This window comes from Acanthopagrus latus, chromosome 17 (assembly GCF_904848185.1).
Source record: "Acanthopagrus latus isolate v.2019 chromosome 17, fAcaLat1.1, whole genome shotgun sequence".
NCBI lineage: Eukaryota > Metazoa > Chordata > Actinopteri > Spariformes > Sparidae > Acanthopagrus > Acanthopagrus latus.
The window spans coordinates 24,058,194-24,086,090 of NC_051055.1; the positions used below are offsets into that span (position 1 = coordinate 24,058,194).

Below are 27,897 nucleotides of genomic sequence, written 5' to 3' on the forward strand. Positions count from 1 at the left end.
TAAACATAACTGGTCATCACTGGGACGTGTCAGTCTAATCTCTCATATTACAGGGTAGCCACCGAGTGGCACTGCATGCTTCAGTTTTCTTTTTTTTCTCTGGGAAGTCAGATGCTGCTGTTTTGTCCATCTAAAAGCTGGTTGTTCTGCGCAGAGTTATTGCAACAGCATGTCTGCATGCAATGAAAGAAAAAGGAAAGAGGGGAACTCCAGAGGGACGAGTTAAATCCCCCCCCTATGTTCCACTGTTTAGAAAAATACATGGAGACTCCTGGTTGGATCTGTGGAGCGCTCACTCTCTGAGCCATCTGTCAGAGCAAATCACTGCGAGCATTGTCTTCGCACCTTGAGAGATAATAATGCCGGCACACCGGGCCTCATCAGCTGCCTCTCTCAAAGCTCCACACAGGGAAAAAAATGACAGATTTCCCGTAGCACATAACAACACTCTCATACCTGTTTACGCATTGATGGATGTCATACAAGATCAGCTCCTTCCTGAAAGACCAGACAGGCCCGATGACCCATCAATAATTCACCCTACAATTTGCCTAGTGCCACAACCTCTCTGCCATCATTACTGGGCAAGAGGAACAGGAAGACGTGGGTGCTGACGGGACGCAGAGAGGAGCAGTGGTTGGAGAGGCTGTCAGGTCCATTTCTCATTAGGGCAGTGACAGAGTCTCCGAGGCCTGGCGTGGGAGGACAGCAGGCACCTCCTGGCCGACTCACGCAGATCCAAGAGCTAACAGGTTCCTTCATATGTGGGCACCAGCAGACAACGCTCGCCGAGAAACTGCAGGAAATCTGAGAGATCTTGTTAAAGCTTTAGAGAGAAAAACTGTCTGAGACTGTCTGTCAGGTACATGCAAATGGCTGAGACACCGCAAGGCTGTGTGGGTGACGGATTAAAGTTTTGATGCGCACTTTTTTTATACCCTGTCTCTGACTTGCAATCAGCAGCAAAATCTTAAACTCTAAAGCCGCAACAGATTCATCCAGAGGCTGCGCTGTTCATTATCAGCTGCAGTTCACAGAGGTGGCGCATCAAAAAACAAGTCTGTCCTTAAGGAGGTGTTAGACGACTGGCCGTGTAGTCATTCTTTTATCTTTTGACAGAAAGTGGAATAAGAGAGCGAGAGGGGACAACACGCAGCAAGGGGCCACAGGTCGGACTTGTACCCTGGGCGGCTGCAGCGAGGACAGGGCCTCTGTATATGGGTCGCCTGCTCTACCGACTGAGCTGACGGGCACTGGCGATGCAGCCATGGGAATCTGCTTGTTAGATTGGGCTCATCTTCTGTGCAAAACTGACAGTTTGGCCTGAAAAATGACCAACTGACTGACATGTCAGTGGCACAGCTAAAGGATTAAGATGTACGATAACATTGACATCCTTATCAGGCTCCTTGTAAAAGAGGAAGAATCAGAAATGACGACGAGCAAAGGACTGCCACGGTGCAAACAAAATGTGCAGAATCAAAATGTCTTTTTATCTCCTGTTTATACTGTAAGACTTCCATCCTCCTCCTCCGAGATATCTCTGAATGCCGGACAGGAAACATACTTCAAATACCTGTTGTTCATTCTCCAAATGTGATAAACATAATCTGTGAGACAAGAGCCTCGGATTGCACTAAAGTGGTAATGAGATTGGAGGGAGCACAATGCGCTGAGGGGGTGAGGATAAAAATGCAGAAGATAAAGCAGTCACAGCCTCAGTGGGAGAAAAAAAAAGAAGAAGGAGAGAGTCGGAGAAAAAGACAGAGAGAAAAGATGGGGGTGGTTTGTGTCTGAATCTTTGACTGGGATGAAAGGAAGCAAGACGAGATGAGGCAGATCAGATTTGGGTTTATCTGTGTGGCCTAGCGTGTATCTGCGGTTCAGTTGGCGATATAAGCTAGTTGTTTGTAGAATGTGAGAGAAGGGGAAGAGAGAGATGGAGAGCCGGAGAGCAGTGGGGCTTCTTTAAAAGCTCCTGATGGCAGAGCCGGGCTTCAAAGACGATCGCCCGCCTCATCAAAGGCTCGACTCAGCGGAGGATATGGCCACTGTGATGCCATGCGTGTGTGGGAGCGGCTGTGTGTGTGTGTGTGTGTGTGTGTGTGTGTGTGTGTGTGTGTGTGGAATAGAAAAGAGACAGATGTTTGCCTGTGAATGTGTTTATGTCCTATTTATGTGTATGTCACCACTGTAAATGAAAGCCCCATATAAGAGAGTCATGTTTATGGTAGGAATCCCTCATGTGCGCTTCTATGGGAGCTCACTGTCTTGTCAAATAGATAGGAAGGCGGCGTTTCTTTATTTTAGTTTCGTTTATCATCCTTTCAGAGATTCTGTATGTGTCATCATGTGTCTGTAAACAGGAGTTTTCTATGCCCGCCTTCTGGAGCCTGCATCAGCCAATGAGTGATCATGTAGCCATCGTCTCTTCTTCCTCCTCTGTCCTGATTCAGGTACAGGCCAGACTCCGGAATGAATGATGCATCATGGAACAAGAACTACTGGATGGTTTTGCCTCCATTACTCTTAAGCAAGGGTAGTTTGAGGTAAAAAAAAAAAAAATAAATCTTCTTTTGCCAGATGCTTGAATACGCCAGAAATGCCTACAGTCCACTCCAAACTGTCGAGGCTTCTGCATGAAATCCAATCATTGTAATCTTTTTCCGATAGATAGACACCTGCGTTTATATCCCATGACAGTTTTCACCAATTACTGAACCTACATATTTATATTCATGCACAACTTGAATATATATCCCGAATGCAAAGATCATGTCCTTGGTTTTGTCGGCCGTTTCGCTGTCATGCATGTCAGCCTACGCAGCACATGCACTAAAGTTACAGCTCTGAGTGACAAAACTCTGTGTAATCTATCCTCAAAAAAAAAAAAAAAGAATTCAGCTCTACATAATCACCAAGCCTCCATAGAGTCTGCAAAGAAAAGGCAATTCAGCTTAACACAGTGCACAGGCTGCGTAGCGTAGATAACTGCCATTCACAGACGCAAAATTTCTCCGCTTTTCCTAGAAAATTGAAATGAGTGAGACACTCCAAAAACTCAATTTCACAAGTTCTTCAAAAGGGATGAGAGCTGAGGCAGCCGCTCTCCTGTTATAATCACAGACATTTTCATCAGCCAGCTGTGATGTCACGTATTTTTTAAAGGCAGGGAAAAAAAAAAGCACAAGGTGAAACTGGATTCTTCTCAATTAAGAGTGGGGATATGCTGAAGAAGTGAAGGCATTTCCTCAGTGAATACTATTTGAACTGGTTATTATACTGTACCTTAGTCAATGGGTGCTTTATCTGGCTAAATGTGAGCAAGTGGGTGTCGTAACGAAAGGTGTTGCAGTGCTGCAGAGCCCGTCTGGAAATGCAGACACGGCGGTTTGACTGTTTTTTTTTTTCCCTCAGCATTTGTAAATTAAGCATCGCCTGCACTCCTGCGGACGAGGCAGGAGAGTCAGAAAACGCAGCTGACAGGACTGATCTGAGAGCCGTGACGAGAGGTCACGTGGGGGGCATTTTCAGCTTCAACATCAGGCGGTTAAACCTTGAAAGTAATAGGAAAAACTGACGCATTTTCAATCAACACAAATTCCATTAAAAAACGAGCCGTTTCGACATCCGCTCGAGAAAATGTGCTGCAATCTTATTTATTCCCCCCTACTTGCGCAATGAGAACATGTTTTATGACATTTACCTTGGCCTCCCACATTATACCGCAGTCCCTCCCATCTAGATGGTGTGATAATGCTGCGAGGGCTTAGTTTTAACCACCGCAGAGAAAATAAAATATCTGTCCCAGTATATTTCCTACACTGAGAATCTGTTACAACCCTGAATGTACAAACTGTGCTTTCTGGCAGTAGTTTTACAAAGTGTTCCTGATCTATCTATCTATCTATCTATCTATACATCCATCCATCCATCCAAGAATCTTAAATAAGTATTCAAAACTCATAAGGTCTTCCTGCACAATTAAAGAATTAAAAATCAGTCAAATTCACACACACATCCAATTTAACTTGTTTTTGTGACGGTAAAGATGTGCAAGCCGTGCATTAAGCCATGGGGACAAGCTTAGGCAATTCAACATGAAACATGAAACCAAGATAGGACATCAGTGAGCTCGACACCTTTCTCTTGTCACTCATGAGGATATTCCCTCTTATTCCCATAGTGAAAATTAATTTTGCTGGCATCAAATTCAGAATAAGCATTTAGAAAAATCAATGATGTTGAATAAATATTCAACATATTGTCTTTGTCATATTTATGTCAGAAAGGATGATCAAATGATCAGATTCGGTTTTGGAACAGGACTTCTGTACAGTGATAGTCCGATGCCGTAGATCTTTCAGGGAATTCAGGTAAATCCTTTAGCCCCAACTTCACCTTTTAACAACAAGCTGCTTGGTCAGCAGGGTGATGGTGGATTCACACTTTCATTCTGCTACAGGGCCTGAGGTCAAGCACACGCAAGTGCCCTTGATGGAGACGCTGAACCTCCAGCAAAGGTTGCAGTTGTGCAACTGATCCCTGAGTGAAATGACGAATTCCCTGCAGGCAACAATACAAAAATACGATAAGGTGAATTCAGATTCTTGAGAGGCGCGCGGCACTCTACAAACAACTCCCTGAAAACACATCAACCACACAAATGCCTTGAGGCTCTGCTACTGTTTAAAGGCTCTACAGAGGCATGATGACGACATGCCATTTTGCCTTTGATCTAAAATCCTAGTTGTCGCAGCCTATATCAAATCATCCCTCAGGATGTGAAGCATATGGTGTTATATTCTCAATCTTCCACCAACATTATGATGGATCCTCTTGATTCTTTCAGCTCCAACCTCCATCCACTAGGCCATCATCCTCTCTGAGTCTACCTCAGGGACGTACTTAGGTGGCGATGTGTTCTCCTCTCTGATTGGCCTGGCGGGCTTTCTCTTTTGCCGCGTACACGCTGTTGCCATGGTTCTGGCTGGGGCTGCGCGGCAGTGTTCTCTAGCTCCATCTGTCTTGGGTGTCAGCTGGGCGGAAAAATGCTGTGATTCCACTCATTTTCTCACCGGGGGGTGGCATCCATCCTGCTGCCACTCCTCTGTCTCCACACTGGCACGCATCAACACGATACCCGCCTCGAGTTCACCGACACAGAGCTCGACAGCAGAAAAAGGATTGTTGCTCTGGGTTGGACATGCTTCATCAATTTGAAGGCAAAACGATGTTAGGGAGGCTGATCAGATTTGCTTGACTCCTGCCAAAAGACCCAGGTGCAGGACTGGCAGTGGGAGTGAGCTATTTTGAGCTCAAGAGAAAAAGGAGGTCAGTTGTATCAGCAAAGTGTTAAACCAGCTCACATTTCATAATTAAACCACTACAGCAAGCTGCCGCATATTCTACATTCCAGTTTGCTTTTATCCACTTGGAATTTCCCAATCATTCATCACTGCAGATGTTCATTTGTAAAATCTGGAAGTCTGGGCATGCAGTGGCTGAAAAATGTTCGACTATATCAAAAAAATACCAGGAGCAACATGGGCAGCCCTGGTAACAATGGTACAATATTGACTGTGCGCCCACTGAGGCAATGCCAGAGCAGAACCATGCTTGAGGGCATCTGGCTTGTCGGTTCTTTCCACCTGAGATTACCACCAGTGAGACTGTGGTCACTGGCCCTTAGCCATTCCTCCAGGAACACGTGAGTAAAATTCAGCCCAGTTTTACCTTGGGGCTGTTGTTGAATTTGTACAAATGTAACTTGTGTTGCGAGGGATTTCACATCTTGGACGTAGCGAGAAAAGTGGCCGTGCCCGTTGAAGCTGTTGTCAGCCCGCTAACTAGAAAAAAGGAGATTGTACTGCACCAGCTGAGTAGGAGACAGCTACAGGCATGACCAACACCACAAGCAACCATAAATCATTCCGACACTCATCACCGTGAGAGGAGTGCTTGGAGTTTTGACCTATCACAGGAACTTGAATATCTCTGGGCTGAATAATCTTACAAGATGGTGAGTAATGGTGTCTGATATTTCCCAGGCCCCTTCATGTGCGAGGCCCCGGGGTCATCAGAGGGATCCCTGTCTGGCCATAAATGTCAGACCTCATAGATATTGCACGGGACAAGGCCCTTTGATGCTAATTACAAGTTACTGCTCGACAAGTGCCGCGATGATGAGGAAGTGCAAGAGTAGAAGGAGAGGAGAGGAAAATGTAAAGGAAAAATTGCATGATATGAGAAAAAGGAGAGATGTGCAACATATTAAACAACTGTATCAATGATTAAGTGACTTAATTCTCTACTGTGAAGCAGTTGGTAAAGTCTGTTTTCACAAAAATCTAAATCACTGATCATATTTCTGACGTTTAATGATGACGATATCACTGATAATATTGGGTTTAAGGGACATAAAACTAAAAAAAAAAAAATCAGTTTGTTGGCATTTCCAGATTTTATCCAGATTAACTTCTTGGAGGTCTGGAAAGCAGAAAGCTGCATGAAAATGTGTCAGGTCCAAATGACATCTGAAGCTTGTTTGAAATGTTTCTACAGAAGCATCTCAATCTGTGCGGCCTGGCTGCTTCCATGGAATTTCATTTTCAAGTTTCACTCTCAGCACGACGACGTAAAATCTGCTACTAGCAGAGCTTTATGGGAGAAGACACAGAAGACAACAGTCCGTGGAGTCACTCTGAAATATTTTGCGACTTGACAACGTGACTGATCGGAGGGCGAGATGATTGATCGCTGCTTCAGTGTCACCAGCGCACAGAGTAATTAACGCCTACGTCGTTACCACAGCGACCCAATGCAGATATGTTGGAGATGCCTGCACCCAAAATCTGATCACTTGCAAATAACAGTGTGATACAACAGCGACTATCTTTCTTTCAGATCTTGTGTGAGAAACAAACCAGATTTGCCCGCAGTCTGAACATAGAATGATATGTCAGAATGATATCGACGCTATAAATAGCCACAGCTGTGTGTAACGAAAGCTGATCTGAAATCAGTGTAGAACCCTGATGATGCGGCACAATCCACATTTTGAAGGTCGACCAAGACATTGATATTTTCAGCTGATAGTAATTCTTTGAACATAAACAATCAGTCCTGATGTGGGTTGCTCAGATTTGTAGGTGACTGTACTGAGTGTAAAAATGAACGTGTTCATGGTCTCTGGTGGACAAACTACTTAATGGTGACACAAATCAGCTCAAGTCTAGCTCGGCATTGCTTTTATTACAATTCTTTGTTGCCTATTAACTGTCACATTCATCGATACTTGTGCACTTAGCGAAGATCAACTGATGTATTGTCGAGCTCTAATGAAAACAGTTAATTAAGGCTGTGTCCATTTATTGCTAACTACGGGAGAAATGAGTCTCGAACGCTCAGATTCTTAATCATTAGAACTGATCATGCATACGCACAGCTTCATAAACCTAATGTAAAGAGTGTGCCGTGTGTTCTGACTGTAAACACAGTCGCTTATGAACCTACGCAGGGTTTTTTGTTGTAATTCTGCATAGTTTTATACATGAGGCCGTCAGCTTTGAATGAAAGAGGATGAGGAGGAAGAGGACACGGAGACAAGGAGGATGGGCGGCTCCACAACAAATGCGAGGCTGCTAGATTGTCTAGAAAGCCGGATTTTAAAGTGATGCACTAAATCAATAGCCTGCCTGGAACAGAATATATTTGTCAGCCTGCTCAGATAAAATATACGACTCTGCCTTTTCCCTCTGAAGGTGAGCACAGTGAAAATATTCCACCAACTGTGTGAACAGAAGTCAGAGAGAGGCCACAAAGTCTGAGCTAACTGGCTAACACCACCCACCAGCATGCTACCATTCACAGGCAGCGCACTGTCGCTGTTGCTCAGCTCGGTGTCGAGGTGTGCACATAGAGAGGGGTTTTGATGGGGGGAGGATGTTGAGCTGCTGACCCTGACGGGCAACACTGAGGCAGAACAACACCAGGCGGCCATCAGCTCGCCACTCAGCTGAGAGACAGCTGTTGATCGCATCAGGAGGTCCTCCATCGATGGGCCAGCAGAACAGCACTGCAGAAAGGGCTTGACTTTAGTCCTAATAAAGTGTGTGTGCATGTGTGTGCGTGTGTGTGTTCAGTTGTGCATGCTTTGGCTGGATTTGTCACATCTGAGTGCCACTGCTGTTATGTGAATCAGTGGCTGGCTCCGGGCTGAGAGTCAGATGTTTAAATGCTATTTACTGATGCGTAGAAAACAATCAGCCTAATGCAGCGCTACATTACCAATTATTTCTCTTTCCGTTACAACCGAGGAAATCCTGCACGGAAGAAGAGCAGCACTCCGAGCACGCACTCGAATTAAAAAGTATGCAGTGTGTTAAGTCAACGATAGATGTGTGTATTCCTTTTTAAAAAGCCACTATCGGACATCTAGACCCGTCGGTGCGTTGTGAAAGTCACCTTGGCGCCGTTATTCCACTTAACCAAGCCAAAGTCAGCAATAATCACGCGAGCGCTTCATGCAGAGTGGCGTTTGATTAATGTCCCAGTGCAGCCGGGACATCCAGGCTTTGCTGGGACAAGTCACAGGTTCTGTCAGCCCGAATAAGCCTGCTGTCCCCGTCGAGGCCAAGAGAGCAGGCTGCTGGTCAGCTTGTATTAATTTCAGAGGGCTGCTGTGTCCATAGTGGTGACAATAGCAGAGCCAAGGTGTCTCCTGGGAAGGCACGCTGTCACTCCTGCCACCGCAAAGTCCACACAGGAGGCTTAACATTATTTTCTTCCTTTCCGTTTCTTTTCACTTCAGCGCTGCTACGGCTTATTTCAAACAGCAGTGGCGTGTGAGAAGAGCTCACCTGTCTTTCGTAGGAGTGTGAGAAAACGCTGGAGTGGTGGTAGCTGGCAGCTCCTCGGTGCACCTCGTTTGAGGTGGCAGATGTGTCACATTGCGAGGGCAGCTACCTGCTTGGCAGTTGCGAACCGTCTCACCGCAGCCCTGTTTGTCACTTGCCTTCTCCCTTTTCTCTTTATTCTCCCCTCTCTCAGTGCGACTTCTTACACCGCTGATCGACCAATTTGCCAGCGCGCCGAACATCCCAATTAGCAGACAGTCGCAGAAACAGCTTAAATGCTTGCTTTAAAACTTAAAAAGTCAGAGAACAAAAAACATTGGAGAGGCCATTAGGCGTTTGGATCTGCTCGAGTGTGTCGACAGGAGAAGCTGCTTTCACCTGTAGATGGCAATTAAAGTGGCCTGAGTGTCTGGCAGCAAATGTGCCTCAGTGAACAGCTCACTGTTACAGCTTAATTGTATAAAAAGAAAGATTTTTTCCCCCTTTTTCTTATTTTTATTATCTTACTCTTAAATTTTACAGACACACTCAGACACTGTTTCCATATATTGTACTTGGGCGGATTGGAACAGTCCAGAACATCTTTTATTCAATTTGTCATTTCTCAAAGCAGGATTAGGTTACATTTATTAATCCCCTGAGAACTACTGGAGCTTAAATTCAGTCAGGCCAACATTATCGTTCACCCAAGAAAACCTGCCAACCGGAGGTACATAAAAGGAGAGCATTTTCTACAATACTGCACCAAAGTAAAATGCTGTAGATGGATTTTATCAGTGCTAACTAACTACAAATTAACTACAAATGATGTTTTCACTTAGGTTTTAGTCAAGTGTACAGTGTATGTCATCTATAGTTAAGATTAAGATTCACATGTGGTACAAACTGCAAAGCTTTATCTTATCAGGATATTTTTGTCAAGTTAAAAAAAAACCTGGACAAATTTCTTTCCCAGGACACCTCTGGGATGAAATGTTTTTTTTTTTTTATACGTATGTTGGTTTAAGCTCTGCAAATAGCAATCTGAGCTACACTACAACAGACTCTGCCTTCTCAAGTGTTTACTGAAGCTCTAACAAAAGTACAGACAGGAAGACACCCTGTCATTCACTCCTCTCACTCTTAGTTGTCTATGATTACCGGCTGATATCAGCTGTTCACTACAGCACAGCTGCACACCTTCGCTGTCAGCCTATCATCCTGCTGCTGTCTTTTAAAAATACGGGAGCCCTCCACCTCCCCATCACCGCCCAGTCATCATAGATTCACCAGCTTCATCGGCTTCGTCGTTTCATCCGCCCATCTGTCTCAAAGAGTCGTCAACCTCCGCCGACAGCGTCAGGACTCCATGCTGCTGCTGCTGCTGCTGCTGCTCAGGGCGATCGCAAAACTTTTCTTTGTACCTTGAATATTAATACTTCAACTTCTTGTGATCGTCTGAACTGAACGTTGTGCTTTTATTTTACTCCATCTTTCCAGTTCTGCTTCCTGTTTTATGATGATATCTAACTCTCCTCTCATTTCAAATCCCCCTCCTGCCCTCATGTGTTTCCTGCCCTCATGTGTTTCCCCTTGTGATCGCCTGCCCCTCCATGATGTGTTACACCTGTGTCCAATTATCCCCACCTCCCTTGTGTATAGTCTGTGCCTGTGTGCTCCCTGCTCTCTCTGCCACTGCGTCTTCGCCCTTCGTAACAAGTGTTCCAGGATCCTTCCTAGTGTATTTGCCTTGTAGTGTTTTGGACCCTGTTTTTTATTTTGCCCTTACCTTGACTCTGCTTAGCCTTTTGTGTTTTTTTGTTTGCCACTGTCTCTCGAGAGAACATGAACCATCCTTTGAGTTGAACTAATGACTATGGAGGATAAGAACAACATAAAGACACTTTTGGGATGGTTCACATTCGCACGGGGACGGTTAAAACAGTTTTATCAAACAAATGCTGAAGTACATTTGTTTAATAATAATCTTGATTCAAGGCTACTGCCGCTTCAGTCTCATCTCAGTGCTCACCAGTGCGTAGAAAAGTATCCCTCGCTTTTTCTATACAGTTAGGACCTACATTTTTACGTTCTATGACTGAGATTTGATCATCTAATAAAATATATTACATTATTAACCTCTGAACTACCCAATGGTAGATAAGGTAATGAAAATTTACTCAACCTTGACCAGGTCAAGCATTGAAATCCCGACATCCGATGCATGAATAATATCAATCCAGTAGTAATACACACTAATTTAAATGGTCCAACACTCCCCTTTTATTCAATCAAGCTGAATCCAACATCAAACTCCTCCACTTTAACCCACAAATAATTGCTGAACTATAAATTAACCTCATCAGATCTGCATCCAATTGCACTCACTGATAGATACCAGCCACCTTAATACACTCCTAAATAGATCTGTGCATTATTCTGTGGGAAATGATGCATTACTGCATTAAAAGTACCAAACAGAGTCTATTCTGGGCCGAGATCCATCTTCCATCCAAGTTTTGTGAAAATCCAATGTGTAGTTTCTGTGTAATCCTGCTGACAAACCGACAAATGGACACAGGTGAAAATGTTCTGGTACTAACAAATGTGTAGAAGAAGAATTTCGGCTGCTGGACCTCTGCTGTGGTATTTTTATACTGTGGGCACTGTTACTTTGACCCGAGTAAAAGATCTGAACACATCTTCCACCAGCGCTTTCAGCTCACTGCACCACAAAACGCTACAGAAGAACTGAGGGGTGGGGTCAAAAGTTTGGGGGTTGGAGAACCATGAGAGAGGAAGAGCTTTTTTTTTTTTTTTTACCCCGCTACTCTGTGTGATACCTTGAACGAATGCCAGACTCTGTGTCCGTGCTCCGTGGGCACAATGTGAGGATACGGCCGGTGCCAAAACAGTGTTTGGCACGAAAAGAAAGCACTTCCCAACCCCACTACTCTGGCACTCTGCCCAGTCACCGCTAGTCGTTGCCGGTTTCAGCCAGCATCTCGGCTTTAAAGCTGCGAAGACATTTTCTCCCCGTGAACGTCTGACAGGCAAAATCAAGACATGTTCCCCCTACTGAGCTACAATGCAGGTTAACTTGATCAATGCAATCACGGGGCTGGTGACAAAATCATACCAAGACGGGGTTCATTAGGGCCTAAATTAGCATGCAACTTCAAAGGGAAGCATCCTGATTGGCTCTGATTGGCTCTGATTGATATCATTATGAGAGCGGTGATTGTGCAGCCACAGCTCTTAGACAGTTGGCTGTGAAAAATAAAAAAAATCTTTTTCTTTTCCCGGGAAGAGAAAAAAGAAAGCCCTGACCTGATATAGTGGCGGAGAGCTGAGTGGAGGTCGCCATGTGTTCAATTCTTGGCCATAATGAAATGTCGTGCTAGCAGGAATTGGCCCAATCTCGGCCTCCAAAAACAGTTTGGCATGATGGAAGGGGAATTGGTGGTAAATGAGCTCAAGGGGAGCAGAAACTGTGGTGGAATTGGCTGCGGAAGAATTGACGTGTTCTGGATTCACTTTGAGGCGACGATGCGGAGGAAGCAGGTGGAGTCGGGCAGAACGGCGGCGATGCTTCCCGCCGGCTCCCTGGGATGTAATTACAGGTTAATGAAAAGATCAAGTCTGAGGTGATGATCATACGTGTCACTTTAAATTTTGATTGTGACGTTCGATCATTAAGCAGCGCTAATGCAAACGGACGGACACTGTATGAGTGGTGCACAGCCTCGGGGGGCTGTGTACACCGCAGGGGGTCCAGAGATAAATCTGAGGGGTCAGGAGACGACTGAATCACTGCACTGACTTCCTGTGTGTGACAGCATTGATTTTTAACAACCTTACTGGTTATATCACAGGTCATCAGGGTCAGCTCTATATCAGTTACTGTTTGCTTTGGCTTTCCAATAAGATGGATAAATAAATCTTCAAATTTGTAACTTTTGATTTGCAATTTGAAAATGTGTTTAATGCCTCAGTGTCTTTGTTTCAAGTGTCTATGAATTGCCTTGTGTCTGAATGGTGCTATATTAAATAAACTTGCATTGTCTTCCCGAAAAGGATAACAAAACAGTTTTTCCTGCAACAATTTCCACAAATTTCACCACAAAGTCGTATAAATTGATAGCAAGAGTCCAAGTTTAACCAGGAAATTAATTGGTACCAATCGATTCATGTCAGATTCATTTTCAAGCTGAAACTACAAAAATGTTGCAGCTCCTCAGATGTGAAGATTTGCTGGTTTTCTTTGTTGTATCAACTGTAAAACCAATTTGTCATCTGAGACACTGTGATGGCCGTCTTGATACCATTTTGTGGGATTTTATATGACTTGCACTCAACTCAATAGCAGTGTTTTGGTCCTCAGGCCTTTATCAGTTCCAGTTTTATGAATTTATGAACAGCGTGCAGTATTCTTGGATTCAAGGGCAGGATACTTGTGAAATAATGGATACTTTAATGTCTTCAGGCCTGTTCATAAAGACAAGCTGAGTATGGTCACAACTGAGCCCTCTGTGCAGAATAATGGCCATAACCTGTGATGAGGATAAACGCTGGTTCATTTTAAAAGCTCAAAAATCAAATGGGTTGAGAAACAACCTGCTCAATACCAGAGATACATAACTTTCTTTCTTTAATGAGCTCCGAAGATCCCAACCACTTGTCACACACTGCGTGCAGTGTGTCCACCAGTTCAAGGTAAGAGTGGTTCGTGCTTAATTTCTCTTCAGTTCAAAAGTAAAGAACAAAAAAAACGGAGGCAAGTAAAAACTTCAAGAGTGAGATATATGCTTCTTTTGCTGTCCACTCCTATTAATCATCTTGCAAACCTCTCAGATTTTTTTCTCTGATCCCTTCAGGAAGTACAGAGCAGTTTCACAAATTAGTGATTTTTTTCCTCCAATGCAGCGCTTCACAAGTGCGACAGTGAAAAAAAAATTCAGAAAAATGAATATTATTCTGGTTCCTACTGCAGAACAATAGGTTTTACATATTTCAATCAAGGCAGCCATCTTGTAAAAACTTTGAGGCATAAAAACATCTGTTTTTGGACCAAGTTTGTACGCATCGTAGTCAGATTCTGGTGCCTGGATCCGTCAGTGTCTACAGTGAACTACGGCCACACACATCCTCTTTTTTAAACAGAAGCTAGCAAGTTTCCACAGTTTCATATTTCAAGGGAATAAAACACAACAAAAACAACAAAGCGTGACATCAGAGAGCTCGAAGGATCTGATCCTGAATGAGGGAGCGGAGATGAAGCAGATTCATTCTCACTTTGGGATGTTTGATGCTTTTGGAAATGCCACAGTGCGAGACAGAGAAGGGAAACTGAAGTAGCCAATGGCAGGGAGCTGCCCCAGAGCATCGTGGGTAGACATTTTCAATGGCATGAAAACAAATACGCACTGTAAATCGGCGTGTGGTTGCCTTAATCTTGTACGATGCTCCGCCTTCAGTTCGCCATGGAAACTCTGGGCTGTACCAAGACAGGAAGAGGAAGGAGGACTCGCCGTGATCATCAGCTAATGTACATTTCTAAGACAAATACAGTACTTTTGGGAATAGCAGTGACCATTATGATAATTGGTGGCAGGAATCCTGCTTTTGCTGCAGTAATTATAAAAATGCAGAGCGTCACAATGGCTACACTCGCAATTATTTCGACCACAGCTGCACTCCGAATTGTCCAATTATAGCTTTTGAAGCGGAAAAGTTACAGACATGCAGATCGAGATGAATCAGGTGTTTGCGGCGGAGTGATGCGGCTTGTTTACTGATTGAAAATGTCAGCGCCAGGCCGAGTTAGGCGGTTGAGCCGGCTGCTGCCCTGTCAAACACTTCCTGCTGCTTAGTGAATTCATCATTTCCATCTTAATGGGAACATTTGACTGACACCTGCCAGCTCCAGTTGGAAGCTCATGTCAGAAAAGCACCGCGGCACTTACCACAGTGTGTGTAGATGTGTGTGTGTTGAGGTTGAGGTTGAGAAAGACGATGGAACTAAGAAAAACTTTGTGTCTGGGCAAAAATAAAGGTGTGTATGTAGGTCAATTAATCAAACATTTGATCCACAGAAAGTTAATTTTGAATTATGAGCATCATTATCTCAGATCACTAGACGTGTATCTGCTATTATCTGCTCTGTCCCTCACAAACGGACTGAAGAGGGAAAGAAAAGCTTCATTATTTCTGCTTCAGCCACTTGGAATAAATTCATTTAAATGAATGTTGTTTTGACGGCTGTAAACGCTGCGTTAAATGACTCCTGTGTTAACAGTCTCTGCTCGAACATTATATATCATTGTAAACTGAACCTCTTTGGATTTTGCACTGATGGCTTGAGATTTCATCCTGGGCCGTAGAAAATTGTGATGGCCATTTGTCATTATTTGTGGCAATATATAGGATTATTTTTAACCTACATTTAACCAGAAAAATTATTGAGATAGACATATAACAATTAAAATGAATACAGAAAACAATTGAGGTGAGGTATAACTATCAAAAAGTAAATGATTAACTGAATAAACTACCAATATTCAAAATAAACATCAGCTGTCGCTCTGTGTGTGACTGCCTCTATAATGGAGAGACAGAGGATGGTGAAAGCTTCTGCCAGTCTGATCAACTGCATCTCCACAACAGAGTGATTTGATGGGGGGGGGGGCAGAAAATGGGCAAAATGGGAAGTATCTCATGATGGCATGTAATGGCTGAGTGGCCACGATCGGCAGCCCCTAATGGAGTTCCCTGTGCTAATCAGACCAACAGCAGCTGGAAACCAAAGCCCACTGGACTGATGCTGCTCCACAACAGAAAAGAGGAGGAAAAAGATTTTATCACTTCCTATTCTGCTTATTGGTTTTTATGTTGCAGATCATAGGAAGGAAGGAAAGGAGAACAAATATGTTGAGGACAAACCTTAAGTCAGTTAGGTATCCGCAGCTGGAAGAACAACAAAACAGGATGCAAACGTAACTCAAGCCAAAGTGTTTACAGACCACACTAATATTCAGCTAGAATTATTCCCTTTTTTGTTTGAGAAATATTTATGCACAGACATGTCTTTCCTCCAGGTTCGTCCATCCTCTGCCGTTCTCATGTTTCCACCGACTCCAAAAATTAACTCCGTGTTCTGTTTGAACACTGTAAGGCTTCATTTGCTGAAGGAGCTCGAGCTTCCTGCAGCCTTAGTCACTGACAAGAAGAACACGAGGAAAAAGCAATGAACATTGCTTTTTGCACAAGATAAGAATGACATTTTGCAAGGAGCAATAGCGGTAGAATAAAAAGATGAACAAAAGAAGAGGCACACATGACAGAAACTAAAATGCAGTTCCGGCAAACAAGGCAAGCAACACTTTTCCCTGTTTCTGAAAATCTCCAATTTGATGTTGTGTAAAGTTCTGGCTGCAGTTTTAAGCACACATATTTTAAAAAACAAAGTTCTTAGCAGTCAGTACAACTACCTAAGGGAAAATAGTAATATAAAGCGTTTTGTGGCTCCAGAGGAAGCTGCATGTAATCTGATAAACTGTCTCCAGTGATGTAGCTGAGTGGCTAAGATACATTTTAGGTAATGTGGGCTCACGGTTTTCAAAAGCCATCCACACTGCTCCGATAACAGTATTGGACTCATTATGGACAGTTGCTCAAAACAAATGATCAAAATCGATAAAGCAGATACAGATATCAGATCTTTATGCCATGATTCCTCTTCCTTATAACCTGGCACCTACATTACAGTGACATCACTAGAAGTAATTTATCAGATTACATGCAGCTTCCTCTGGAGCCATAAAAGGCTTTATACCTATATCACATGTGCATTAGTACGCCCCAAGATCTGTAACTACACTTTGATGTGTAAAATTGGTGCAATTGCCCTTTAAGAATCAATAATGGGACCTCAAAGCATGTTTCTTAATATCCTGGCTCTTACACATATGGAAGTCTAGATAAATAGATAGGAGTAGTAACAATGCACAGCGCTCGGTCTTTCATCGTACACATGGATGTCTTTAAATCTGAGCCCTGACACGTTGAGGTTCAGTTCATTTGCACCCACTCTGTGTGACATCTTCCACCTGACCAACTGTCACCTGCTGATAAAATACCTTCCTGCAAATATGGCAGCTGTCCTACTTTCCAGGAAAAGACCACTTCTGGCCTTTCAGCAGAGTTAATACCTGATCTACACACCTCTCTACTTGGGAACAGGCCCAGAACTGTTGGCTTAAGTCTGCACGCATATTAACCAATATATCAACCTCTCTTTCACCCCCAACTGTCAGAATGTGCCGTAATCCTATTTCTAACCTACTGAGAGTTATGGGTTCAGTGTGCAAATACAAAAATCCTTTTTTAGTAAAGTCAGCATTCATCTTCACCTGGACATTACCGCGGACAGAAGGAGGCAGAATGTAGACTGATATGAATGTCACGCACATACAGCAGCACATTTTCTCCAACTGAGGAGGGTTTCCAAGCGTGACTTAAATATAGTCTGAGCAAGGGCAGTAAGTGACTAATTCTCTGCTTTACCTGAGCAGCTGCCATTAAAATGTTCACATAAAAGGTTCATATTAACTCCCAGTTGGAGAAAGCAGGTCATACTGGGCGGGTCCCAGGGGTGGAATATCCAACTAATGACCCACATGGGGAAATGACGACAGCTGCAAAGCAAATAATAAAAGACTCCGCAAGAAAAACAAGACAGGAACAAATGAGGGGTGTAAAAACATTAAACAAGCTATTTAGTCCGAGAAATCACTAAATATCGCAGACGTCTGAGGGGATAGACACAGTAACAGCAACATTAGTCCAATGTAAACAGATGTTTGACAGCTCTGCAATCATGGATGAATTACTGAATGAGCCTACTAGGCACAGTCAGTGTCAGGGGGCCCCTGGGCCAAGCCTTCTATTTCATTTTGACAGTTCATATTTCTTTGTCTCGGTCAATCTCATGACTACAAATTGAGACTAAATTACCAAAAAGAGACGCAAAACAACAACAGAGACACAAAAGTAGACTCGAAGAGAAAAATAAGTACAGCAAAGAGGCATAAAACGACTACGAGGTGAGAAGAAGTGACTGAGATGACACAAAACTACCACAGATACTCAAAAGTATCAAAAAGGCACAAAAAACAAAACAAAAAGACAATCACAGAAACGCGAAACATCTACAAAGAGATGCAAAAAACTAAAGACACAACTACAAGGTATGATGATGATGATTATCACAAAAGGACACAAAACAACTACAAAGAGCTTCATAAAACTAAAGACACAAGACAACTAAAAAGATACAAAAAATTATCACTAAGAGACACAAGAAACTGTAAAAAAAAAAAACCAAAAAAACCAAAACAACAACAATTACAAAAGGACACAACACATTAACAAACACTGAGTCTTTCAATCAGGGTGTGTCTCTTTATCTAGGTGGGGTTGGGGTTGTTACATGTCTGTCCCCAGGGACCCTGTTGTCTAATAATCCATAAATTCATGCAAAACATAATAGCTACAGTAAATGTAGGCTGCACTACTTGATTTTGGTGAAGACTCCGTTCTGTAGGCTGGGTTGTGTACAGCCTTGCATTATGTTGTAAGCTTCCCCTCCTGTCTAACCGCACACATTTAGACACATCCTTCTTACCTGTATGGACTAATAACTAAAACACTGACATACCTTAAATTAGGGCTGTAACTAGTGATTATGGTTGTTGTTGTTATAATCTGATGGTTACCTCCTTGATGAATTGGCTTACTGTTTAATAAAGCCCAACACAGCCTTGATATTTGTTCTATCTACTTAGTTTACGATCACACAATTAAAAAGAAGATGAAAAGTCGCAAATCTTCACATCCAAGAAGCTGGAGCTGATTAGTGTTCTGCGCATTTTTGTTGGAAAACAGAAGTTTAATCTGTGATTTACAGTCTACATTAAAAACACTGTATAAAAACAACACAAACTACGGCTTCAGTAAATTGCATTAACGCCTCTCTGACATTATAAGCTTCACAGTTACACAATAAGCTTACACGTGTACAGTATATGATCTATATACATTTCAACACGCTGTAAACACATAAGTGTTTTTATCGTGTTCACGCCTGTTTGTGTAACACACTGAGCTGTGGCTTGCGTGAGCATGTGTAACTGTGAAGCTGCAAATGATACTGAACACTTCAGTCTTTCCCTGGGATTATAAAGCACAGCGAGACCACACAGATATTGTATTTCTTGCATGACTGGGCAGGCAGACTTTGAGCTCAGACCGTGGGTAGTGACTGAGTGATAGGCGAATGGATTTCCAAAAACCTGGACAGCGACTGTTGCAATGAACAGCTGTAAAACACTTAAGATTGATTTTCGCGAGCGTTGGTTTTTCCTAGGTAGGGCTTGTTTTTATCCAGCCATCACAGTTTGATCTCGTTTGCCATATCTGAATGTGCTCTCTGACTTCGTCACACCACCCGTCGACGGTATCGACTGCAGAACAATAATACAGGCCGGTCCTGAGCCGTGCGACACAAGCTGCGTGACAGAAGCAGTGGCGGTTAGCCATCAGTCAACTGCTGGTCATACTCGTCCTTAAGTCCCTAACTGCACCATGGGATTGTGGGTATTAAGAGCATTTCATGCAGAGAATCATATCAAATGGATGAATTCACAGGAGGAATCATAATTCAAACTTGCAATCGCCTGAGAGCAATCGATCTTGGGAAATCGCAGTCCATTCTTTAATCTTACCCCTTCATAACTGAGCGAGAAAAAGAACCAATGACGTTCCTAATAGCAGACGGGGAAAAAAAAGAGTTGGAAAGGAACAATATTTCATTTACATACTGGATTATTATTAATCAACAGGGTACAGATGGAAGCTTTCACTGAAAAAGCCCTGGAGAGTTTCTGTGTGGATGGTTCTGCCTCTTGCAGCCGCGAGGGCCATGAACTCAGATTTCGAGAGACACTGCAACAAAAATGGTCATTGTGAAGACTGAAAGGGAGCAAAAGGAATGACAGAGGGCACCGATATCTCCGGCTCGGTTCATCGGGCATGGTGTTTTGATTGGTGGTGTACTGTATATGATCCTCAATCGCCTGCAGAGGCGGAGAAGGGAGTGAAAGACAGAGAGAAAGAACTCCGTCACCCAAACGCTAAGATGTATGAACTCCCCGTGCCGGCAGCATGCTGTGAACACAGACTCTCCCACAGGCCCGCGGGGAACACTCTGTTTGTGGCCCCTCTTTCCAGACGCACACTGAAGCGTAACTACCTCAGGTGGAGTTTGTGAGCTGACTCCTTTATCCCAGGGCAAGCTCACTTTGTGTGCAGCTTAGAGTAGCACCATTCCAGAATACAAAGGGAGAGGGGGGGTGGGGGTGGAGAGAGAGAAGCCTTGCAGTCAGGTGGCAGGGAGATGGAGTTTATGCTACAACCAAGATAAAGCACGTAAAGCTGAGGACAGAAAAGGGACAGAAATTAGATTTTAAAAAAGAGCGAAAAGGAGGTGAAAGCAGAGTTTGAGCAGAGGAAACTTGATGTTGCAAGTCATGACTGGAACTTTGGCATAAACTCAATATAGGTTTTTTTCTTCCTTTTTTTTTTTGTTATACTCGACAGTATATCATCATTGCATCTCCCAGGAACAGTGACTGGACACACTCTTTTTGAGTGACGGCTGAAGGACGTCTCAGCAGCTGCGAGATCGGGCTCCATTACCCACACAGTGAGCGAAAAGGACACGCACTGCAGCCGTAATGATACATTTGAGTCAGGAAGGGGCTATTTGTCGGCGAGGAGGAGCGAGGAGCAGTCGGCCCGGACCTGGCGGCCATTCATCCTCCCCAATCATCTGCTCTGAGGGGAGTGTGGCGAAATCTCTGCTCGCATGACTGCTAAGAGGCCCGGGCCATTAGCTTGTTGTGTTGCACTTAGTGCTCAGAAACAGATCAATTACCGCCTCTTCCTGCGACGGACAGATAACGTGCATTCAAACGCGCACAGCACCCATGTATGTGTAAACGTGAGCATTGTGGCTGGTGGTTTGCCTGCAGATGTCTGTGGTGAAGACGTTAATGCCAATGCCAATAATTTATCTGAGCTGTGACACAGATGTGGAAGTTACTCCGGGGGAAGAGTTGACGACGATAAATAATTGAATTTCCCCGGGTTGCGTTTTTTGCCATTCATTATTTATCATCTAATTGATTACCGCGAGCAGGCTTCCTAACCTGTCCCGCAATTAATGTGTTGCTTTTATGTGCTAAATTAATGGCCACGGCAGCTCCATGAAAAACACACACTCAATTACATCCGGAATTGAAAAAGGCATGGCAGTTTGTGCTGTATCGCTGCGCTGGGGGACGGCACAGAGACATTAATCAGCCGAAATGGAATTCAACAAGATAGACTTAGTCTTCCAGACAAAATTGGACTATTTTTCATATTGTTGTCGTGCTGCCTCTGAGGCAACAGAGCAGCTCAAGTTTTCCTCTTGACCCAAAATTCACTTTGAATCAACTTAGCTGTCAACAATCTGCGCTGCGCCGCGCCGGCTTGTTTGTTTCCGAGGCTGCGACCGCCCCGTCTCCTCTTTGTGACACCGTGTTGTTGTTTTCCGGAGTGTGGGACATCATATTCAGTGCGCTGCGCCTCTCGTATTTGGTGAAGAGTTTTTGTTTTGTATACAAACAATACGTGCGCGCACACAAGCAAAGATGTACAAACTGGCGCTGGCACATGCGTTTATCTCTCCTGCTCATGTTTGGAGAGGTTGCGGCCCATACCAATTCCGTGGGGTCTTGTTTTGAATAAAATGCCGTTATGGGCGAACACTGTTTGCATTCACAATGTCCTGTTGGCAGTTTGAGCCATTGTGTGTGTGTGTCTGTGTGTTTAGACTTGCTATCAATTCAGATTTTTCTATTTATTCTCTGTTTCCTTTCAGCTTCAATAAAACCATATAGGCAAGACTCCTGGCAAAACTTAAAATTCACTGCCAGTTTGGCTGTGAGCTCTTTTCATATCCTAACTGTGCACTTGACGTTATACTGGCTTCAACACAACTCATCACCTCATGGTGGGAAGTAGACAAATCACAGAAAACAGACGGTGCAGAGCTCAGTGCATTCAGATGCCGCAGCCTTTTATTTAACTGTGGCTGCTAACAGGGGACTTCTTGTTTTTCTTTGCTTTATTTTATGCTGACTGCAAAACTACATGATCTGCATACATCTCGTAGGCTTCCAAACCTCTCCAGAGACACACACACACACACACACACACACACACACACACACACACACACACACACACACACACACACACACACACACACACTCTCTCTCTATTTCCAGGAAGGCATTGATTGGAGCCAAAGCCATCAGGATCGATACCCTCACTGTGAAGAGCCAGCTCATTGACCCCTTAAATAACGCTGTATGGTGCTCCGAAGCAGTGATCAGGCGTCCTTTAACTGGATTGAGTTGTTGTGTCTTCGAGGGAACACCCAAAACAAATCCTTGCCTCAGGTGAAGGAGAAAAATGTTCGAAAGCTGAAAAACTGTTTTTGCGCTGCATTTCTTTGCGCCTCCTGTCAGTCAGAAGTCTATACTGAATACTTGAACTTTGTTCATACGTCTTCCGTTTGTCCTCGGGGGCCAGAAAAGGCTCTTTCTCGCCTTTAATTGCTGATGGACAGTGAGGAGCGCAGAAGCTTATAAATAAGGCCCTATGGCAATGTCTGAATGAAAAAGGCCTGGATGCCACACGGCTGAGATCATTAAGAACAGCCTAATGATCCCCTGGATTTGATTTGTCTGGCCTGTGTCACGTCTCTACCGACCGGAGAGCCTTGTGAATAAAGAAAAAAAAAAAACATCCAAATTTCATCAGTCTCTCCACATGGCTTCTATTGAGGTTTGGGCTCATTTGGGACTTTGCCAAAGTTCTTCCAGACCGAGTCCAATTACTCCTGCAAGGTTGTTATGTACAGCTAAAAAAAGACTAATTGAGGAGTACCAAACTAATAGACGTATGAAGGGAAGGTGGGGACGCAGCAAGGGCGACAATGTTTGTTCTTGCGGCATAAAAACAGAATTCGCTTTCTTAGTTGTGTCATAACTCAATCAGCCAAAGAAACGTATCTTCAGGCGCACGGCTCTGACAAACAAGCAGATATCTTACTGCTGAGTGACGGATATTTTTGGGTGAGTTATTATTAACAGACAGTACACGACCCAAACAAATATTAAATACGCCGAACGCTCTGATGCATATAACATTCGAACAAGCTATAATGCGAGACGTCTGAGCTGCTGGTTATGAGATGTTGTTCTTACCCAGCGCCTCTTAATTCCATAATAAAACTGAAAGGTGTACGAGTGGAGCGCCACACGGTTATTTTAACTCTGCACAAATGGGATTATGTGTTTGTACACAGGAGCAGAATGAGGGCTCGGGATAGGGGAGCTTTCCTTTTCACGGCTAAGCCTGCGGCGGGGACTACAGAGAGCGGCAGGTTACTGTGCGATTATGATGATCTGGTTTGATCTGAGGAAATGAAATTGCTTCCAAGACCACTTCAGCAAAAAAAAAAAAAAAGAAAAAAGAAAAAAAAAAGAGAAAATGCACAGGCAGCCGATGCTCACACACAGGCAGCGGAACACACACGTAAATGAAGAGGACACAAACAGGCTGGTGTGCGAGCTCAGGCTCATTTACACTTACTGTACTCATTTATTTTCCACTGTTAAAGCTATTGCGATGCCAGACTTACAGTATGAACTCGCAGGCTTTGTGTAAATTGGGATCCCAGTTTTCATTTTGCAAAGCGGGAAAATTCCTTAATTAGCTAACACTTGCCTTGATTAGCAATCCCGGTGGCATTTAGAGAAATGTGAGTTAATATGACATGAGCTGCAGATGCAATTAAGAGGAAAAATGCCTGTTCATGTTAGATCATAAAGCCTCTAAGGTAATGAGTTGTATCTAAAAAATGTATGACACCATAAATAATCAACGCAGCTAGACCTAGGTTGTCTCTATTCAACATCTTAGTTTAGTTTTTAAACACAAAGTAAAGCTGCGGCTAAAGGAAATGGAGGACGACAATACGATACGGAAGGAGCTTACATAGTAACGTTACACATTAATACGTTACACAGTTAATGGTTAGAAAACAATAACCGACTTTCTTTAGTTTCTTTATGTTGTATCTTTATGGTTCTTAAGGTTCAATTTCCTATTCCTCATAACGATGTGCTTATGGACTGGTTACACTTGGACACAAAAACTACTTTGACGTTAGAGAAGCATCTTCGTTGGCTTAAAATTCCTGTTTTGGTGTCATAAACACAACTGCAGATGTTCGGACTTCCCGTCAAACTATCGTTTTTTTTGTCACCACAAGCACGCTGAAAATTGTTCAGAGGTCTCCTTAAAAATATCCAGTGATGTCACGCTTACAAATGTTGAATCTCTGTTGGCCCTCATTTAAAAAAACATCCAGTGGTTTAACACTCGCCAAAACACAAATGCCGAAATGCAGACTTGAACTGCAGTCGACGGTTCGGCAGCCTTGTCGCCTGTAACTCCTCCAGCATCCTCTCTGACCTGACCTGATGACGGGGCCACTAAAGAAAAAGTCAGGAGATCACCAGTGTCATTTAAATTAATCCTGTGGGGCTCTTGAATGTCTGTCCCAAATGTTATGGCAATCCATCAAATGGTTGTTGAGATATTTCAGTCTGGACCGAGTCAGACAGACCGTACACAGACGGTAATAACACTCACTCAGAACAATTACAGTCAGTATCACCATATACGAATATTTGAAGTAAAACTCTTACATATTTCAGGTGACATCGGAGATCATGGTGGCACAAATAATATTAAATTCACATCTTTTTAATCACGGGAGGTGCAACTTATGTAATCCCCCCTGTACAGACACATTCAGCTTCGTCAACACAATATATCATCTCCATCTGCAATTCCTCCCCGTCTGCACTGTCTAACCATATATCTCCCACTTCACCTGGACTTCATATTCCCATTCCCATTTTTCTTTGCCTTTCAGCGCGGCTTATGTAAGAGGCAGCCGGTGCGATGGGGGGATGGGGTGTCAGAAAAGGCACTGTACCCTTCAGCTGGCAGGAGAGTATATCCTGTCTCTCTGCAAAGGATGGCTGAAAAGTGATCCTCTCTCCCTGCACACCCTGATGCATATCAGCGCCGGCTGAACCACCGAGGCTCAGATTTATTCCAATTGGCTCTGTGTATACAGTAACTGACTGTACTGTGAGAAAAAAAAAAATCACCTGGCATAAATCTATCTCCACTACAACCTAACCCTTTCCACTAGGATGCTCGGTCAGACCAGGGAGGATGATATCATTTTTCTGTTGCCGTCTGCTGCAGTGGGCGATGGGAAGGAGATTAATAGCAGCAGACAGACGCAAAGGGCCGTCATTGGCTGCCTAGACATATGATTTTAATCATTTCTGTGTTTAAATGTGTAAAAATAACTAAACCTTTGTTTGTATGGTTTGTTGAATTGTGCACTTAAATTATCTCAGATGTTTTCAACAATGTTCAAACCCAAAGAAATCCATAATTGTACTCAAGATAACAATGTTTCATTCTGCAGCCTGTCAGTATAACTTACAGGAGCGTCAGAGAGTGAGAAAGGAAGTCAGCAACCGTGGCAGAACTTAACACAACTAAAACTTTTTAAACATTACCTCATCCTTGAACATTTCTGCCGATGGATTTACATTAGCAGTAGTGGTCATGACCGAGTGCTACTTACGTCTTTTGATTAAGAGAAACTCTATAATCACAGTAAATTTCCTGGTTTACAAATTCAGAAAGAATTCCGATTGCAAGTTACAAATCTGCAGGAAGAGAAGGCAGAGATCCCAAACCACAGTCCCTCTGAACCAAGTAAAAACAGATGAAAAGGACATAACTGCACCCAGATGCTTGCGGAGGAGAATGTATTCAGGTCACATTTGCACAAAGCACACAGTCGGTGCTGCACGGTGCAGGTGCATACGGCCCGGCAGCTGACATTTGGATGATACTGTGACCATCGGCGACCGGTGCAACTGCAGCACAGTGGGAAATTAGGTCAAATTAGGAGGAAACATTAGCAGGAGGTGTAGCAGGGGCCTGGCATCAGTCATGATGCAGCAAATAGCACTTTGCGTACCTCTAATGTTCATCCTGAGTGGGAGGTGAAGAACCAGCAGTGAGTGTATTATGCAATATATTCGCAAATTCAATTAGCTTAAAGGACATGTTTGATGTTGTTCTGGTACAAAGTGAAATGTTCAATGCTTAATTTAGAAACAGTTTAAGTCTTCAAGCATAAAGACTCACACAGACGGGACGATGGATTGATGGAGACCTTACTGGCTGCAGGGCAATAAGGTTTCCATCATCCAAAGAAGAGGCTCAGCTCCTTAAACTGTATGTTTGCTCATTATAATGATGTGTGAACACTCTGTGATGTCACCCATTGCTTTGTGGATGACCGTTTGACATGACAGGTGTGGCCATCTTGTTTTTCGGGAGCCAGTTGTTGAGATATTTGGATGAGAAGGCAGAGCTTGGGAGGATATCCTGATTGGATATGACCAAGAACCCAAGTACAGGCTGTGGTAGCGACTTGTTAACCACAAGTTAGCCATGCCCACAAGCACACCCTGGTTTATTATCTTTATTGTTTATTGTCTATTGTATAACTAAAAGAATATAAACACCAGATATGTTGCTCAAAACAGGAACTATCAGGAAATAGATGTGCAGAGCAGGAAGAGGAAAATATCATTAATCATAATGGTGGTATTTGGAGAGCCTAATATTTTCTCAGGTGGAAATAATGGTCAAGAAATGAGGTAAGAAATTAAGTGAGATGTAGGGTAATTTTCTCATAAGTTTACACGCATTTTTTTTTTTTAAATTGGTGAAGTCACCCCCTGCTGGTAATTAGAAAGAATGCAGGTTTGAGACACTTTTCAGACCGGATGACTCTGTCCATATAAGATAATTTTAATGCCAATGACAGACACAACATGTATGTAAAATGAGTTTCTTGTTTGACTCAACTTGGCCCAACATGTCTTTCATGAACACACTGTTTAATCCACGGAAATTTGGATAGTACATGATTGTGCCATAGCAGGTGGGCAGCAGAAATCCCCATAAATCCTCGACTCCAAATCAGCACTGCAGTTTCTCTGTGCTGTTCCTCCCACTTCAGTGTGGTGAAGTCAACAGATTTAAGCCAGTCACACAATTTAAAAAAAAAAACAGGCACGGTCACGAAAAAAAAAAAAAGGCTCGGGTGTGCCCCCCAACAGAAATGCAACTTCACTTGTGCACAAGCTCCACCACACACACTGCACTGGATGTATTTAAATTTCAATATATCAATTTCATACGATGTTCATGTTGCATTTATCATAACAGGAACAGGAAAAAAATCTTATACAGTATAATCCAATTTGAATCCAGCTACAGAAGCTACCAGGGGAGTTGGAAATGTTTCTGGAGGCGCTGGAGGAACGAGAGACTCGGAGAGAAAAACAGACGTGCAGGGGCAGAAGATTTTCATATTCATCCGGCGTATCGGGTTGTGATTGAGTCTTAAGACATGCCGGTTATTAGCTGTGTCATGAATATTAATTTGCTTCGCATGATCCTCTCAAGCAAGGCGAGTAAAGGTCAAACCGTTCAGTCTGAGAACAAACTCTGCGCCTCCGTTTAATGCATGCGGCACGCACTGCAAACTAACATCACAACTGAGTTTCCCCACGGCACTTAATGATGTGACTTAATAATGCTGTGACAGGGAGAAAAGCACCCGAATGGAGATGAATAAAGAAGCTGTCACTTCTGAGAGGAATTTAACAGTTTCCTGCATTTTTCTCAATGTGATATGGGTGATATTTGGCTGCGAGTCTGCGAGTGCTCTCCCCTGTTATGGCCCAAAATAAAACCATATTTGAAGACAGAA

General features: G+C 43.4%; 1 protein-coding gene across 12 annotated transcripts in view; it reads right to left on the reverse strand.

Annotated features, from left to right (window-relative positions):
• LOC119005994 (mannosyl-oligosaccharide 1,2-alpha-mannosidase IC) overlaps positions 1 to 27,897 on the reverse strand; it is a 209,432-nt gene that overhangs the window by 28,731 nt on the left and 152,804 nt on the right. The window lies entirely within an intron of this gene.